General features: G+C 40.1%; 1 long non-coding RNA gene across 4 annotated transcripts in view; it reads left to right on the plus strand.

Moving 5' to 3' along the window:
• The window catches only part of LOC103884867, a 96,901-nt gene that overhangs the window by 7,437 nt on the left and 72,887 nt on the right, over positions 1 to 16,577 (plus strand). The window lies entirely within an intron of this gene.

Consider the following 16,577-nt stretch of genomic DNA (forward strand, 5'->3'; position numbering starts at 1 on the left):
ACCCTGTAGGGTGGCAAGGAGACAAAATGGGGAAAGGATATGCTCTTGAACAAATGGTGTTAGGAAAGCTGGATGTCCACATGCAAAAGAATGAAACTGGATCCCTAGCTCACACCATACATAAAAATTAACTCAAAATGGATTAAACATTTAAATGTAATACCTGAAACCATAAAACTCCTAGAAGAAGACAGGAAAAAAAATCTTGACATTGGTCTTAGCAATAATTTGTTTAGATATGATGCCAAAAGGGCAGGCAACAAAGGCAAAATAGATGAATGAATTACATCAAACTAAAAAGCTTCTGCACAGCAAAGAAAACAACTAGTGAAATGATAAGGCAACCTATGAAATGGGGAAAATATTTGTAAACCATATCTCTTATAAGCAGTATACACATCAATACTAAAAATACAAATAACCTAATTTCATTTTAAGGCAAAGAACCTAAATAAATACATCTCAAAAGAAGAAATTCAAATGGCTAACAGGTATATGAAAATGTGCTCAACATCTCTAAACTTCAGAGAAATGCGAGTCAAAACCACAATGAGATATCATTTCACACCTGTTAAAATGGCTACTATCAAAAAGACAAAAGATACGTGGTGGTGAGAATGTGGAGAAAAGGAAACCCTTGTACACTATTGATGGGAATGCAAATTAGTAAAACATGGAAAACAGTATTGAGGTTCCTCCAAAGACAATTGAAAATAGCACTGGCCTGGTGTGGTGGCTCACACCTGTAATCCCAGCATCTGGGGAAGCCAAGGCAGGAGGCCAGGAGCTCCAGACCAGCCTGGGCAACATAGCAAGACCCTATCTCTGGAAAAAATTCAAAATTAGCCAGACATGGTATTGTACACCTATAGTCCCAGCTACTTGGGAGGCTGAGGTAGGAGGATCGCTTGAGCCCAGGAGTTCAAGGCTGCAGTGAGCTATCATCTTGCCATTGGACTTTACCCTGGATGAAGAGTGAGACCTATTTCAAAAATAAAAAAAAGAACTACCACATAATCCAACAATTTCACTTCTGGATATACATCCAGTGAAACTGACATAAGAATCTTAGAGAGGTACCTGTACTCCCCTGTTCATTGCAGCATTACACACAATGACCAAAATATGAAAATAACCTAAATATCCTTTGGCAGAGGAACAGATGAATGGGTAAAGAAAATGTGGCATGTATATATGAAATGAAATATTATTCGACCTTAAAAAAAGAAGGAAATCCTGCTATTTGTGAAAACGTGGATGGAGCTGGAGGATATCGCGCCAAGCAAAATTGCAAGACCCAGAGACAAATACTTTGTGATCTCACTTACATGTGGAACCTACAACAGTCAAATTCATAAAAACAGAGGATAGGACAGTGGTTGCCGGGGGCTCAGGGAGGGGAAATGGGGTGATGTTGATTAAATTGTACAAAGTTCAAGTTATAATAATTTCTGGAGATATAATGTACAACATGGAACAATGTTCTGCTAAAGGACTAGATCATAAATTAATTAGTGTCAACACACACACGATGGTGAATGTGGAGAGATAATAAATATGCTGATTTGCTTGATTGTGGCGATCATTTCAAAAAGTATAGAGGTATCAAAACTTTAAGTTACCTTAAATTTATACAATTTTTAGATGTCATGTTATCATCGTAAAGCTGTTAAGAAAGGTTTAGTAAATCATATATACAACCTGGGAATTTTCTCATAACTGGGAGGGCCAGAGTAGGAAAATGGAATTTTACAGCAAGGACAGGGTGAAGGACACGGGAAATGATTGATGAAGTATTTAAGAAATGACCTGGGTGGAAGCTACATCAAAGAATCTGAGCTTTAGAGCATCGGTCCTCAAACTTCTTGGTTTCAGGACCACTTTACATTTCTAAAAGTTATTAAGAACCCCAAAGAGTTTTTATTTATTTGGATTATATCTATCTATATTTATCATATTAAATATGAAAACTGAGAAGTTAAAAAATAATAAAATAATATATGTTTACATAAATCACATTTTTATTTAAAATTATCATTTTTAAGCAGTAAAGTTGGTGAGAATGGTGACATTGTTTTATATTTTTATCTATGCCTTTAATGTCTGGTTGAATAGAAGAAAACTTGGTTCTCCTTTCTGCTTCTCCATTTAATTTCTTGTGGCGTCCCATGTCAGGAAGCCTCTGGGAAACTCCAGTTATACTTGTGAGAGCATGAAAGTGGAAAAGGTAAACAAAACCTGTGTATTTTTATGAAAGAGTTTTGACCTTGCAGAGCCCCTGGAAGGGACCCAGGGACTTCTCAGGGTTCTGTGGCTCATATGTTCACAGAGTAGAGGGTAAGTCCACAAGAGAAAGCAGTGGTTGGCTGTGGGTCTTGCTGAGTGGTGGTAGAGAAGAGGTTGGAGGTATATAGAAAGTATGGTCATTGCTGTCATTTATTTTCCCTTTCCTTTGGCCTCTTGTTGCTGGGATTTCCTCTTTAGATTATTGTATCATAAACTAGAAATGGATTAATGAACATTCTTGATACTGCCTAAAGAAAGTTTTTGTTGTCTTTCTGAGTCTTGATACATTTCAAGAAGTCTTCTCATTTATTTTTCCCACCCAAATTTGGAATTTAGGAAGAGTCCATATAGCTATATTTAGTTGAGTTATCTCCCTGAAGACATTTTGGGATCATTTGTAAATCTCTATAAGCAATGCTCTGATGTCCCTTTATTTTGTTTAGAGACTGGGTCTTGCCGTGTTGTCTGGATGGAGTGGCTCAGTCATAGCTCACAATACGCAATACAATCAAACTCCTGGGCTCAAAGCGATCCTCCCACTTAGCCTCCGCAGTAGCTGGGTCTACAGGTGTGTGCCAGCATGCCTAGCTTTTTATTACTATTATTATTGTTATTATTATTGTAGAGATGTGGGTTTCATTATGCTGCCCAGGCTGGTCTTCCAGCTCTTGGCTTCAAGTGATCCTCCTGCCTTCCGCCTTCTGAAGAGCTGAGATTACAGGTGTAAGCCACCATGCTGGTCCTGATGTTGTTTAAATACAAACATGATACTATATTCCTTGTAGAAAGTGCTACATAAACATATTTTTTTTTGAGATAGGGTCTTGCTGTGTCACCCAGGCTGGAATGCAGTGGTATGATCACACTCACTGCAGTCTTCACCTCCTGGGCTTAAGTGATCCAGCCACCTCAGCCTTCCAAGTAGCTGGGACCTGAGGTATAAGCCACCAAGCCCAGCAAATTTTGCAAATTTTTGGTAAAGATGGGCTTGTCACTGTGTTGCCCATGCTGGTCTTGAGCTCTCAGGCTCAAGTTACCCTCTGCCCAGGTCTCCCAAGGTGCTGGGATTTTAGGCCTGAGCCACTGAACCAGGCCCTAAAAATTCATTCACTTTCTTTGTTTGTACACAAGGTGGTGCTGTTTCCCTTCTAATAACATGAGACCGCTAACTTAAGAACACATTTTCTAAAAAATATCACCACAGTTCCTTTTCCATAACCATTAAGTTTTCAAGGTGTTATCAGTTTATCTTATAGAAACAATGTGTAAAATTTTTCATGTAGAAACATAATCTTTTAGCAACGAGTTAGTTAAAAAATTTGGCATTGTCCGAATGAAGAGTTCCTTTTCCCTATAATTTTATTATAATTATATTTTTAGTGATATCAATTGCTTTATAAAAACTCATTACATTATATACCCAATGACTGTGAAATCGTCTGCTTTGAAGCACAGTGAAATCATCCATCAGCAAACTGGGTCTAACACATTTCCTTCCATTTTAAGAAAGCTATTTACACTCCAATTTGCAAGTTGGACTTTTAAAAAATTAAAATATTTATAAAATATACTAACTATGATTGTTTAAAAAAGTAATGGTTTTTTATGGTGAGGAAATAAATTGAAGCTCTGAGTTGGAAAGTGCAGAAAACAAATCAGCATTCTTTATAAATAGATTTTACTGCTGGTTTACAAATTACCTTATGTGCTTTTTAGATGATGGGAAAATGAAATCAGCTGCAGTTAGCACTGTGCATGCATCGTACTTGCTGTGTCACTTTCAGAAAGATTATGGAATAGTGGCAGGTCAGCATTCTCAAAATGACAAGTTCTAAGAAGAGGCTAAATGAAAAAGAATTTTAAAAGCAAGCCTAGTTGTTTAATATATACATGGACGAGTTAAGAGGAAATCCTGGACTGGGAACTAGCAGTTCTATGTTCTGACTTACTAAGTCATTGGCTGCTACAGCAGGTGAAGCAGACATAACTGCCAAGACTGCCTGGGAGTTGGGCTGATTGGCAATTGGCACAGGGAGAGAGCACAGTTGCCAGAGTAATGACCAAATATTCAGGGTTTCGTGTTCAGTGAAGCAGGGCATGCATTTGTATCCCAAGGGCAAAACTGATGCTAGAATCTGGGCCTCCTGGCTGAATCTTAGTCCACAGTCTGATGAACAGGATGAAGTAGTCTCAGAAATCCAAGCCAGCTAGAACCCATGAGGTGTGCTCTGCAGATACTGGCTGGCGAGCTGCATTTAGATGTTTCATTCCACTGAGCAAACATTCCTTGATTGGTTAGGTTAGCATCCTACAGAAGCAGAGATAAATTCTTCAGAATTTGTCCATGAAGCTATAGTCCCAGAGCTTATATTTCGAGGGAGGAGGCAGGAAACAGCATCTCAGGATGGTAGGCAATTACACCTAAACCGAATTCTGAAAATAAAAGGACACCTATGTGTTTGTCTGCTCAGGCTGCTGTTACAAACAACTGTAGACTGAGTGGCTTAAACAGCACATACTTGTTTCTCACAGTTCTGGGAAGTCAAAGATTAAAATCTGTGCCAGCAGAGCCAGTGTCTGGTGAAGGCCCCTCTTGCGGGTTTGCAGGTGTTCTTGTTGTATCTTCACATGGCTGAGAGAAGAGGCCTCTAGTCTCCTTCTCTTCTTACTAGGATGTTAACCCCATCGTGGGAACTCCATCCTCATCGAAACCAAGTTACCTCCCCAAGGCCTCCTTCTAATGCCATTCGACTGTTAAGAGTTTCAACATGTGCATTTGTTGATGCAAACATGCAGCTCACAGCATCTTATCTAATCAAATCAGTTGCCCCTTGAATAAAATTCTAGCTCCAATAACATGACTTAAAATTATGACTTGATTGTTGCGAAAACCGTCTATCTGGATTTGCTAAAAACCAAGCATATTTGAATATTTCCTCTAAAGATTTTCTCATTCCTACCCTATTATGTATATTTTTTAAATAATTACATACACAAGGCTTCTATTAGCTCTGACTAAAGCTTCTGTGAGCTTTGACTATCGCGTGCAGCTTTATAGCACTGTAGGTAAAAGCATGTGCTTTGAAATCACACAATAAAATTTATTAAATGCTAATGCTAAGCACTTTATATTTGTTATTTAATTTTATCATTTTAATCACCTTCATTATTACCTCCATTAAACCCTATTTGTTGGCTACTTACGTTATTCTGATTTTGCACAACTAAATTTGAGAGGCTTTCCCAATGTCACGTAAGTTAGTAAGTGGCATAGCTGGGGTTTGAATTAAAGTCTACCTGATTCCAAGATCTATTTACCATTGTTCTACAATATGTACTTTCTAGGTCCCTGAGAATGCTAACAGCCGTTCTTTTGAAATCTGCCTTTTTTCTGGATATTAGCTTTATTAATATGTGATTAGGGCACCACATTTCAGGCAACAAATTCCTTGAAATCTTTCATTTCCATAGTGAGATGAGGATCAGTCCTGGCACGGTCAGTCAGAAAACATCAGTTGGAGGCCATCCTGTATAAGAAGTAGAGGACACAGCAGGGGGCCTGCAGAGGACAGAAAGCTCACAGCTTCTGCCCATACCTCCCTTTCACTTTCTCTTAACGGAGATGGACCTCTGTCATTGGTCAAAAGCTGAAGGATCTTTTATGGGCCACAGCTAATGGTGAAATTTTCCTAACTCTAGGTGAAGATTTATGGGCAAGATGGAGAGTTAAGGTAGCTTGTGGCTGCTCCTTTTAGAAGAAAGTCTGATCATTGCTCTCTTATTTGTGGAACCCCTCTGTTCCCCCAAATGCTTGGTAAGACACGCCTGAAGACCAATCCTGTGTCAGTAGACTTCATATTTACTCTCTTCTACCAATCACACAACTACAGACAAATAAGAAAAATAAAACAAAGCTCAGACACACTCCCCTGGCACGGAGGCCACTCTCTGGCTGGCTGCTTTTCTCTACCCTGGCGCCTGCTGGGCGTTTGGCTCTTTCTTAGATTAAACCAAGACTGGGTTTGGGATTAAAGAGAAGAAGGTGAAAGGGGTCTCTGGCCTGTTTTGGCATTAGACCATATAAATAATAGAGTTCTTCTGGCTTAAGCTCAGCTCCGTAGAGCTTTCTCTGTGTCTGGGGAAAATCTCCAGAGAGTAGTGAAGTGGTATTTTACTGTGCTTTGTTTTCTGTATATATATCTCTTTCTTAGGTGTGTTGTGGGGAGGTTCATTCCCTGGACAAATACCATCTTAATCACCTTCATTATTACCAACTTTATTTTCTTTGCAGAATTAAAATTGAAATGGACATTCAGGAAACAAGTCTGGTGAGAAAATTATGTTATGAGGTAAATCTTTCAGCATCTGCCTTAGGGATGTTATTTTCCCCCTTGTTTTTTTTACCAAGCTCCAGGCTTGCAAAAGAGTCGTGATGTGGTCTGAGCAAACTTACTGATAGGCTAGTGGTAAGTTAAACCATGGCCTGTAGGACCGCTGGGAACCATTGCCTGTCACCGGCCAGAAATCCACTGTTTGCAGGTGTGCACTGGGAAGGCTATTCATGCTTACTGATACATGCTTTGTTCTTGGTACTATGTTAAGTACTGGATACATGCAACGATGTGGAATATCGTTACACTCAGCCCTCACAATAGTCTGATGTATATGTTATTAGTCACAAATTAGAGAGGAGTAAACAAGACTACAGAGGAAGAGAAGCCGGAACCACGCAGGCAGCACTGGGATTGGAGTCAGTTCCGTCTCATCCTGGACCACCATTTCTATGCTGTGTCTCCACTAGAGGATCCTTTCTTAGTTTCTTCTAAGTCATTAGTCACCAATAATTTATCTCCAAACTGGAGGTTTCACAGAAGGAGATGCCACTGGAAGCTTCATGGCTTAAAATGGAGATGGAATGTGGCACATGGTGGGAAGCATCGGGGAGGGGCTTACTGATAAACTTCAAGTACTTCGTGGGGACTGAAAGGCTGGCTTCAAATTCTTTGTCCTGCTACCGCTTTCATATTAGCTCAGATGTCATATGGGTATATCTTTTGGGTTAAATTAAGGAAAATCTCCATGATAAGTAAAAAAACAAACAAAAAAGCCCCTAAAGAATAGAAAGAGATACTATGAAAAATCAACTCAGATTTCTCAGAGTTTTGCTAATTCAAAGAAGCCTTGGTCCAGTTGGAAGAAGACAGAATTAATTTTGACAATCTCTAGCAAACCCTTTAGTGTTCAGTGCCCTTTAGACCATGAGTATAAAGAAGTTCACTCAATAGGTTCACCAAATTAGTTAGTGTGTGTAGCTCAAAGGGAAACAGATACACAGGACGGTAAGGTTTTGACGGAGGCAAAAGGCAAATCTGGGTCCAGTGAGCCCAGGCAGGTCATGAAGGGGCAGGGCAGGAGGAGGACGGTGCTGGGAGGCTATGGAACTGGCTACCTCTGTGCTGGCTGAAGATCACAAAAATCAACGCAGCTTTCTCCAAATGCTGCCCGTGCCTGATGGAATTAAACAGAGCTCTGAGAAAGACAGCACCGGGGCTGAGGATGGGTCCTGAGCTGGCTACACTCATCAATATCTTGGCCAGTGGCTATCCACTCAGGGGCAATTTGCCTAGCTTTCTTGATCCACACCAGAAAACTCGCTTTTGAAGTGGTTTGGGAAGCTCCGAAAGGGACATGCTTCATGCTATTGGTATTGCTGCCAAAAAGAAAAGATTCTGCTTTTCATCAGCTGTTGATTTTTGCTTTGTGTATTTCTCTAGCATCTATTGCTGGTGGCCCTGGTCATGCTAACAAGTAGATAGTGTAACTGCAGCAGCAGAACAGAAAAGACTCTCCTGGATTCTCAGTTCCAGGCTGGCCTGGGAACAGGCTTAGGGATGTTTGGATGCTTGAACGCAGGCAAGCTGGAGATCTGTGGCAATTCTTTTGACATGAGGCTGGACATTCTTTATAGCTTCCCCAGACACAGGAATTGGCAGGGCTTGAAAAAGAATCATTGGCAGGAAGTTCATTTTCTTTATTGCTACCTCCCCAGCCATAAAACTAAAAGCTTTTTACCTAAATCATGTTAGCCGTCTTGTGGGAGTAGGAGATCATTTCCTGCAGAGTCTTTCCCGATTGGAGTCTAGTCTAGGATGGTTTGAATGGTCCGTTTGAATTTGAAGAGCTTTCTGATTGATGCTTCTCATCCCCTCTCCAACCAGGCTTCTTATTTGGTGTCAGCTGCCTTTCCCCCTTCCTCCCTACCAAACCTCAGAGTCTTGAAACAAAAATCTTTGTATTGTAAACTTCATCATGCTAATTTCATCACTTCAAACGAACCTTCCCTTGTTTGAGTTTCCTCCAACTGTGTGACTGAGGGCTGTTTAATTCCTTCAAATACACAGGAAAATGGAAACCTCTTCTGGTGTTTAGTGTTCATGTAATAAAACATTTTCAGATGCTAATCACGTGCTTTGTGCTTTGTTAATGAAAATCTAAGGATATTCTTATTTGAAAGGTTTAAATATAATAACTGTCATTATATCTAATTCTGTCTACATTTTTGGTGTGAAATGAGAAGTCAGGAGCCCTGCCATCTACACAGTGCATGGTTCTACCAGCCGTTTCTGTGTGACTTCAAGCAAATCACTTCTCTTCTGCCTTTTCTTTCTTTTTATGTAAAATGTGGATAACTGTCTGTCTCACTGAATTCACAGGGTGACTGTATCATGTACAACAAAATTTATTGAAAAGTGTAAAGCTCCATAATTAGGTGGAATGTTACCTGTAATTTATAAGCTTTTTAAATCCTGGGGCAGTGGAGGAAGTATTCCTCTTACTGTAAAAGGACATCCCTCTAATAATCTCCCTTCTTTTCCTGACTTTTCATGGATTCTGTTAATTGCTTTTCCCTTTGTCATCTGCATCTTCAATCTCTCTCCTTCTTGATGCCTTCTGTCAGCATTTTAATATAAATTTTTCATTTAAAAAATCTTCTATCTTGGAGAAACCTTACCTTTGACTCTGTGTGTCTTTCTAGCTATCAAGCCATCTCCTCCTTTCTTGGCAAATTTTCCTCAAGGATTTTCCATACTTACTGTCTCCTCTTGCTCATTTTCCTTTCACTCTTTATTCAAGTCAGTTTGGCTTTCACTTTCACCAAGCCTATTAGACTGCTTGCGCTAAGCTCACCGTATAAGACTATTGAGGACCGTGCGGGGGGTGGTGGAGAATGAGCAGACACAAAAGACAAAGACAAACAGAGAACATGGCGGCCGCAGCCAGAGCCTCCGCTTCACTTTATTTATACTCCATAAACCCCACGTCAGCAGAAAGAACACAATGCAAAACAAACTTTCTTTACCCAGATGTAACCTTCTGCTTAGTTCCTTGTCTCTATGCTCTTCCTTATTTGTCCGCCTTCTTGGCGCCTACGGGAGTTCATTAAAAGTTCAATTGGAGATACTATCCTTGAGCCCTATCTATTCTCAGCATACTGTTTTCAAGGGCCCCTGCATAAGACCGCTAGGGGCTTCCCTCACAAGCTGCCACAGGTTGAGTGGTTTATCTTCTCACAGCTCTGAAGACTGGAAATCCAGGATGGAATGTCAGCAGGTTTGCCTTCTTCTGAGAACTGCTGCCTTGCAGATGGCTCCCTTCCTGCTGTGTCCTCAGGCTGTGTTGCCTTTGTCTCAATCTCTTTTTAGATGGACACCTGCCATATTGGTTTAGCCACCCATATGGCTTTATTTGACCTCACTTACCTTTTTGAAGACCTTCTCTAAATCAGTCCCCTCTGAGGCAGTGGGGATCAGTTCTTCAACATAGGAATCTGAGGGGACACAATTTAGTGCCCCCAGAATTGGTGATTCATAAACTTCACAAATACTCTCCCTCTCTCTCTCTCTCTTTCTTTCTTTCTTTTTCTTCCTTCCTTCCTTCTTTCTCCTTCCTTCTTTCCTTCCTTCCTTCCCTTCCTTTCCTTTCTGTCTTCCTTCCTTCCTTCTCTTTCTCCCTTCCTTCCCTCTCTTTCTCTCTTCCTTTCTTCTATTTATTTACTTTTGTTTATATAAAACTTATGGGATACAGGTGCAATTTTGTTCCATGCAGAGTGGTCAGTTCAAAGCTATTAGGGTATCCATCACCCAAGTAACATATATTGTACATATTATGTAATATATAAGTCCAGTGGGGTCTCAGGAACATTCAGTAGAGTAGACCTCTGACCTCTTCCTCTAGCTTGAACTATTTGCTTATCAGCTCCAAACTCTTTGCCCAAACTTTAAATGTTGAAGTTCCTAAATCCTGGGTCCTCTTCTGTTCTTATTTCATACTAAGCTTGTCCAACCCGTGGCCTGTGGGCCACATGTGGCCCAGGACAGCTTTGAATGCAGCCCAACACAAATTTGTAAACATTCCTCAAACATTATAAGATTTTTAAATGATTTTTTTTTAGCACATCAGCTATTGTTAATGTTAGTATATTTTATGTGTGGCCCAAGACAATTCTTCTTCTTCCAATGCAACCCAGGGAAGCCAAAAGATTGGACACCTCTGCCTACACAGACTCTAGACAAGGTTTTATTAATTCCTATGGCTTTAGATACCATTTATATGCATATGACTCCTACAGACCTCTCCTCCCAAGCTCCAAAACATTATATGCACCTGCCGTCTTGAAATCTCCACTGGAATTTTCACAGGCATTCCTAAAATCAGAACTCGCAACTCTTGAGTTCTGCCCCCAAATGTATGTTGCTTCCTCAATCATTTCCCTTTTGTTAGTTTATTTCTTCTTCAGCCTTACCATTCTTCATAAAAATTATCTCCATTTACCCATTTGCTTCTTCCAGAAAGCATCATCATCCTTGATGCTGTCTTCTTCCTGCCACCCCCTACCATCACAACTTGCAACCAAGTCCTGTTATTTCCCCTTCAAAGTATGTGCTAAAATAATCCACTTCTGTCATCCCCATCTTTCACCTGGTCTGCAAACATATACTCCTCTTTCCAACGTTTTGCCTCTCCAATACCTTCTCTATGGCACATTCAGAGAGGTTCTTCAAAAATTTCAATTAGATCATGTCTCTCCTTCGTTTAAAAATCTTTAATGATTTTCTACCCATGAGGTAATTCTGCTAGACCGCAAGCTCTAAAGATGCAAGGACTAAGTTTGCCTTATTTCTGTTTATGCAGAGCCTGGCCTTGCATTTAGTAGGAACTTAACACATTGACCTAGATCTTGTCCACCTTCTCAGCCTCACCTCTCATGGCAGCACTCATACACCTCAGTCCAGTTACTCTTTTCTCAGATCCCTGAGCTGGCCTGGTCCAGGGCTGTCTGGGCCGTGATGCGTTCACTCCTGCTTTGTTGACTCGTATCTGCTTATATTCTTGCTATTGTAACTGGTGCCCCAGGCAGTCACATAAGCATCCCTGGGAGCTTGCTAGAACTCAGGCACCACCCTAGATCCCATGAATCAGAATCTGCATGTTGACAAGGTCCCCAGGTGATTCATTTGCACATTCAAGTTTACAGGGCTTTGTTCTAGATCCCAGCCTGAGTGTCAGTTCTTTAAAGAGACCTTTTCCAACCAGCCAAATTGTATTAGATCACTTGATGGATTCACACACACGGTCTGTGATACAGACGGGAAAAGGAGTTGTGGCCTATTGATCAGACGCTGTCCACTTTAGAGTTTTACCTAAGGGTGATTCTATCAAAAGTTCTGGATTTTGTAGAGAAGCATACAAAGTATGTGAATAGTTCGATTTGAGCAAATTGAAAATTGCCAGTTTTGTTTGCTTTAACCAGTATGTTTTCATTCCCTCTGAAAATTCCTTGTTACAGGTGCTTAGTTTCAGTTTGCCACATTATGACGCCATGGGAATAATGCACAGCAGTGATCCTCAGTTGGTTTAGGTTTTCAGTACATCATTGATCCATGGTTGTGGCACGCATTGTAGAGTGTCCAGCTAGAACACTAGAACACCTATTCTTTCAATTATTTTCATTACTTTCAATGGCAAAACCACAATTACTTTTGCACTAACCTAATAGCTTTGCTATGAGTCAATTGTTCAGTGGTGTTTTTTTTTTTTTGCAAACACTTTAGATGCTGCATAGTGGATGGATTGGTTTGTGGTTCCTGGGATCTTCTGTGTATTCTGTCAAAGCTCAATAATCACATTACTGCAGACCTTCAAAATTTTACAAAGGACTGCATAGTGAGTATTCAGCCGATAAAGTAAACCACAGCTTATTACCGTGAGATGAAAGAAAGCACACCAATTAAAAGTAAACAGTGTTTAAACTTATCTCAATGCATTTCTAAAGTGTCATACATTTTTAAACTAAAAGTTTCATCATTGCCATGTGGCCTGGCGATATGAAGTTCGGACAAGGTGAAGGGTCCCTAAAATCCTGCCACCTAGTCAGGAACTCAGTTGTCAATAATTTCTTTGTGATACAAGCAGGGGTGGGAAAGAGAAATGGACAGACGTGGAAGCTTCTCCGAGGCCCTAGAGAAGACCTCTGGACTCCAAACACCAGATGCCAGGAGCAAGGAGGGTAGTCGATGACTCCCCACTCCTTCTCCAGCCCCTGCTCCTTTGTTTCTCCCCTTCACCCACTGCAGCTTCCCCAGGTCCTGGGTCCCGGGCCATCATCTCTTCCAATCACCTCCCTTCTATCCCCATTAATAAAGGAGCATCAGTTGAGTGAACATGCTGATTTGCATTCACTTACATTGATTCAGAAATTGTGTTTAGTTCCACACAAGAAAAGCAATGTGGATCTTTTTCACTGAGAAAAAGGTCGCTATGTATCATCTTAATCATATTTTCCTGGGATATAACCTATACATGACACCTATTTAAGCCTTCGTTGCATCTGTGCACATGGTTTGCTTTCCTCTCGTGTGAAATAAAGTGTTGGACCACACGGGTTTGGGCCACAGCCCAGAAAGACACAATCCTGAGCATGATAATCCCAAATGTTGAAGTCCCAAAAGATCTAAATCTCTACAGTCTAAAATCCTGAAAATTACAATTCTCAAGAAACAAAATTCTGAAAATACAATTCTGGAAAAAAGTTATTAACACATTCTTTAAAAAACATTTATTAGGCAGGCAGATCACCTGAGGTTAGGAGTTCAAGACCAGCCTGGCCAACATGGCAAAGCCCCATCTCTACTAAAAATACAAAAATTAGCTGAGCATAGTGGTGGGTGCCAGTCATCCCAGCTACTCAGGAGGCTGTGGCAGGAGAGTTGCTTGAACCCAGGAGATGGAGGTTACAGTGAGATGAGATCACATCAGCCTGGGTGACAGAGTGAGGCTCCGTCTAAACAAACAAACAAACAAAAAAGCATTTATTTATATTTTTCAGATGGGATTTATTTGAGAAACGTATACAAACACAACAGAACACTTCCTAGGCCACTTTACACAATCAATAGGCAATAGTAACATACATATATTTGCAAGCATAAACACTCAGGTATACTAACGAGAGTCTTAAAGGTACAATGGTAATGAGCAGATGAGTTGTACTCATCCAGAGATGGGTCAAAAAGCAAAATGTATAAAAGCATGGTTGGTAACTGAGTGCACTCAGCTTTATAACTGAGGTCATCTGAAATGCTGTAACAGACAACCTACGTCTTTCGACCAGATTCATCAAAAGCTGGGAAGGGTCACCATCCAATATGCAGTCAAAGAGCTGAGATCCTGAGAAATGTTCTCTTTCCCAGACACCAATGTGCAAAAAGGATATCTCCTCATTTATTGAGGAAGTCCTAATGCTTTTATGTACATGTACAATGCTTACACACAAAGTCCGTGTTGTGGTAATGCACTCCTGTGGAGTCAAATGTGCAAAAAAAAAAAAAAAAAAGAAAGAAAGAAAAAAGAAAAAAAGAAAAGAAAAAAAACCCCGTAAAACAAATTAGAACTCTCTAAAAGTCTTTGCAAAATTTATACCTCCAGTATTGGAAATGATACGAAGATGAAATACATAGCATAGCAAGTTGTAAAAAATAATGCCAACAATTTAAAATAGTGGAAAAAATGGAAAAAGAAACAACTAAAAAGAAAATTGACATATAAAGAGTATATTACAAGGATAGATTATGGGAAATTGCAGAGTTCATAATTGCTGGCTGACTTTCATGATCATTAACTATATTTTGAAGTCTTGCATCACAATGAATAGTTGCCTTTTTTGTTTTTAGGATTTGACTCTCCTCATAAAATAAGTTCACATTCATTTTCTATGTGGCACTGCTCTTTTTGAAATTCTCTATAATTTGATACGCACTGACATGAGCATTTCTTATTACATTTTCCAATCTTCTATGCCATTCTTCTCTATTGTTTTGAGTATGTGGAAATCCATTTTGCAGGCCCTTGTATACAGGCCACACATTTGGCAAAACAATACTCTTGATTGAACAGCAATACCGTTGCCTAGATGATTTCTTATCCTTCCTTGCACATCATTATTTTCAAATCAGTCCGTAATTTTTCTGGTTTCTTCAGGCGATTGTGGTTTTAATTTATCAAAAGCTCCTGGAATTTTATCAGGTGGAAGGAATGCCAATACAGACAAATGACACATTTTTAAACTAAAATTTTCATCATTGCCATATGGCCTGGCCAATCCACTCACCTGAATTTTCTGGCAAATGAACTGGGTTGAATGGAAGATACAAACTTTACTGGTAACAACTTGCAGTTCACTTTTAGAAGCCTTGATCACACCTAATTAAAAACTTGTCATTAGAATTTGGGGATCCAATTGAAATCTATTTTCTTCTGCAAAGCCCATCAAATCTTCAAGTAAGTTTTTATAAAGTACGTCACTTATCCAGTTATTAAACCATAAACACGCAGATTAAATTATAGAATTTTGTAATCCAAGGGAGGCATAAACTGTAGAAGGTTGATTAAAAAAAACCCACTGGGGGCAGTTTTGAAAGTGCCGTTCTTTAGCCAAAGTGAAACACGCACCGTTTTGTTATGTTAGACTTAGTGGTGAATAAATACGTTCATCTTTTTGACGTCAAATCTCTAATCAAGACTAGTTCATGATTTAATATGTCTTGTAGCTCTGGAGAAAGCTCTGTGCCAGGAGGTGTCTGGCTCAGAAGGCCACTGAACTTGTTGAACTCTTTTTATTATCTGATGAAAGGCATTTTGTGAAGGCAAGCAAGGTGTTACATGTAGAGGCGCTTTGTACATGATCACATACTTCAGCAGACAAGATTTTGTGCATTTTTTACTTTCATGTTCACTTCTTCTGTGATATTCAAGACATTCAAAACATTGACAGCAGATCTTCCCCACCTAGTCCGCTCAGACCCACACACTAATCTCTTCTGAGAAAACCCTCACAAACGTACCCAAAATAATGCTTTCCCAGCTTTCCAGGGATTCCTTAATACAGTCAAGTTGACACCTGAAATTTAAGTCCACAAGTCCACCCCTTGTAGATTTGGCACCCATATGGACCCCTCAAACCATACATAATTTCCAAATAAAGAGAAGACAAAGCAACAGTTATATCTAACATGATGCAACTAATGTGGTACAACTATCCTGTGACTGTGATTTTCTGGATTTTACATTTTAAGAATTTAGACTTTAGGACTGGGCACAGTGGCTCATGCCTGTAATCCCAGCACTTTGGGAGGCCAGGGCTGGAGGATCACTTGAGCCCAGGAGTTTGAAACCAGCTGGGGCAATAAAGCAAGACCCAGTGATATGGTCTGGCTGTGTCCCCAACCAAATCTCATCTTGAATTGTAGTTTCCATAATCCTCACATACCATGATGGGGACCCAGTGGGAGGTAATCAATCTGGGAGGTAATTAATCATGGAGGCAGTTACCCCCATGCTGTTCTCATGATAGTGAGTGAGTTCTCAAAAGATCTGATGGTTTTAGAAGTAGCTTTTCCCTCTTTGCTTGCACTTCTCCTTCCTGCTGCCTTGTGAAGAAGGTGACTTGCTTCCCCTTCGCGTTCTGCCATGATTGTAAGTTTCCTGAGACCTCGCCAGCCATGATGAACTGTGAGTCAATTAAACCTCTTTCCTTTAAAAATTACCCAAGCTTGGGTATGTCTTTATTAGCTGCATGAGAATGGACTGATACAGTAAATTGGTACTGAGGTAGTGGGATGTTGCTATAAGGATACCCAAAAATGTGGAAGTGACTTTGGAACTGGGTAACAGGCAGAGGTTCAACAGCTTGGGGGTTCAGAAGAAGACAAAAGAAATGTGGGAAAGTTTGGAAC

The sequence above is a fragment of the Papio anubis genome, chromosome 3 (genome assembly GCF_008728515.1).
Source record: "Papio anubis isolate 15944 chromosome 3, Panubis1.0, whole genome shotgun sequence".
NCBI lineage: Eukaryota > Metazoa > Chordata > Mammalia > Primates > Cercopithecidae > Papio > Papio anubis.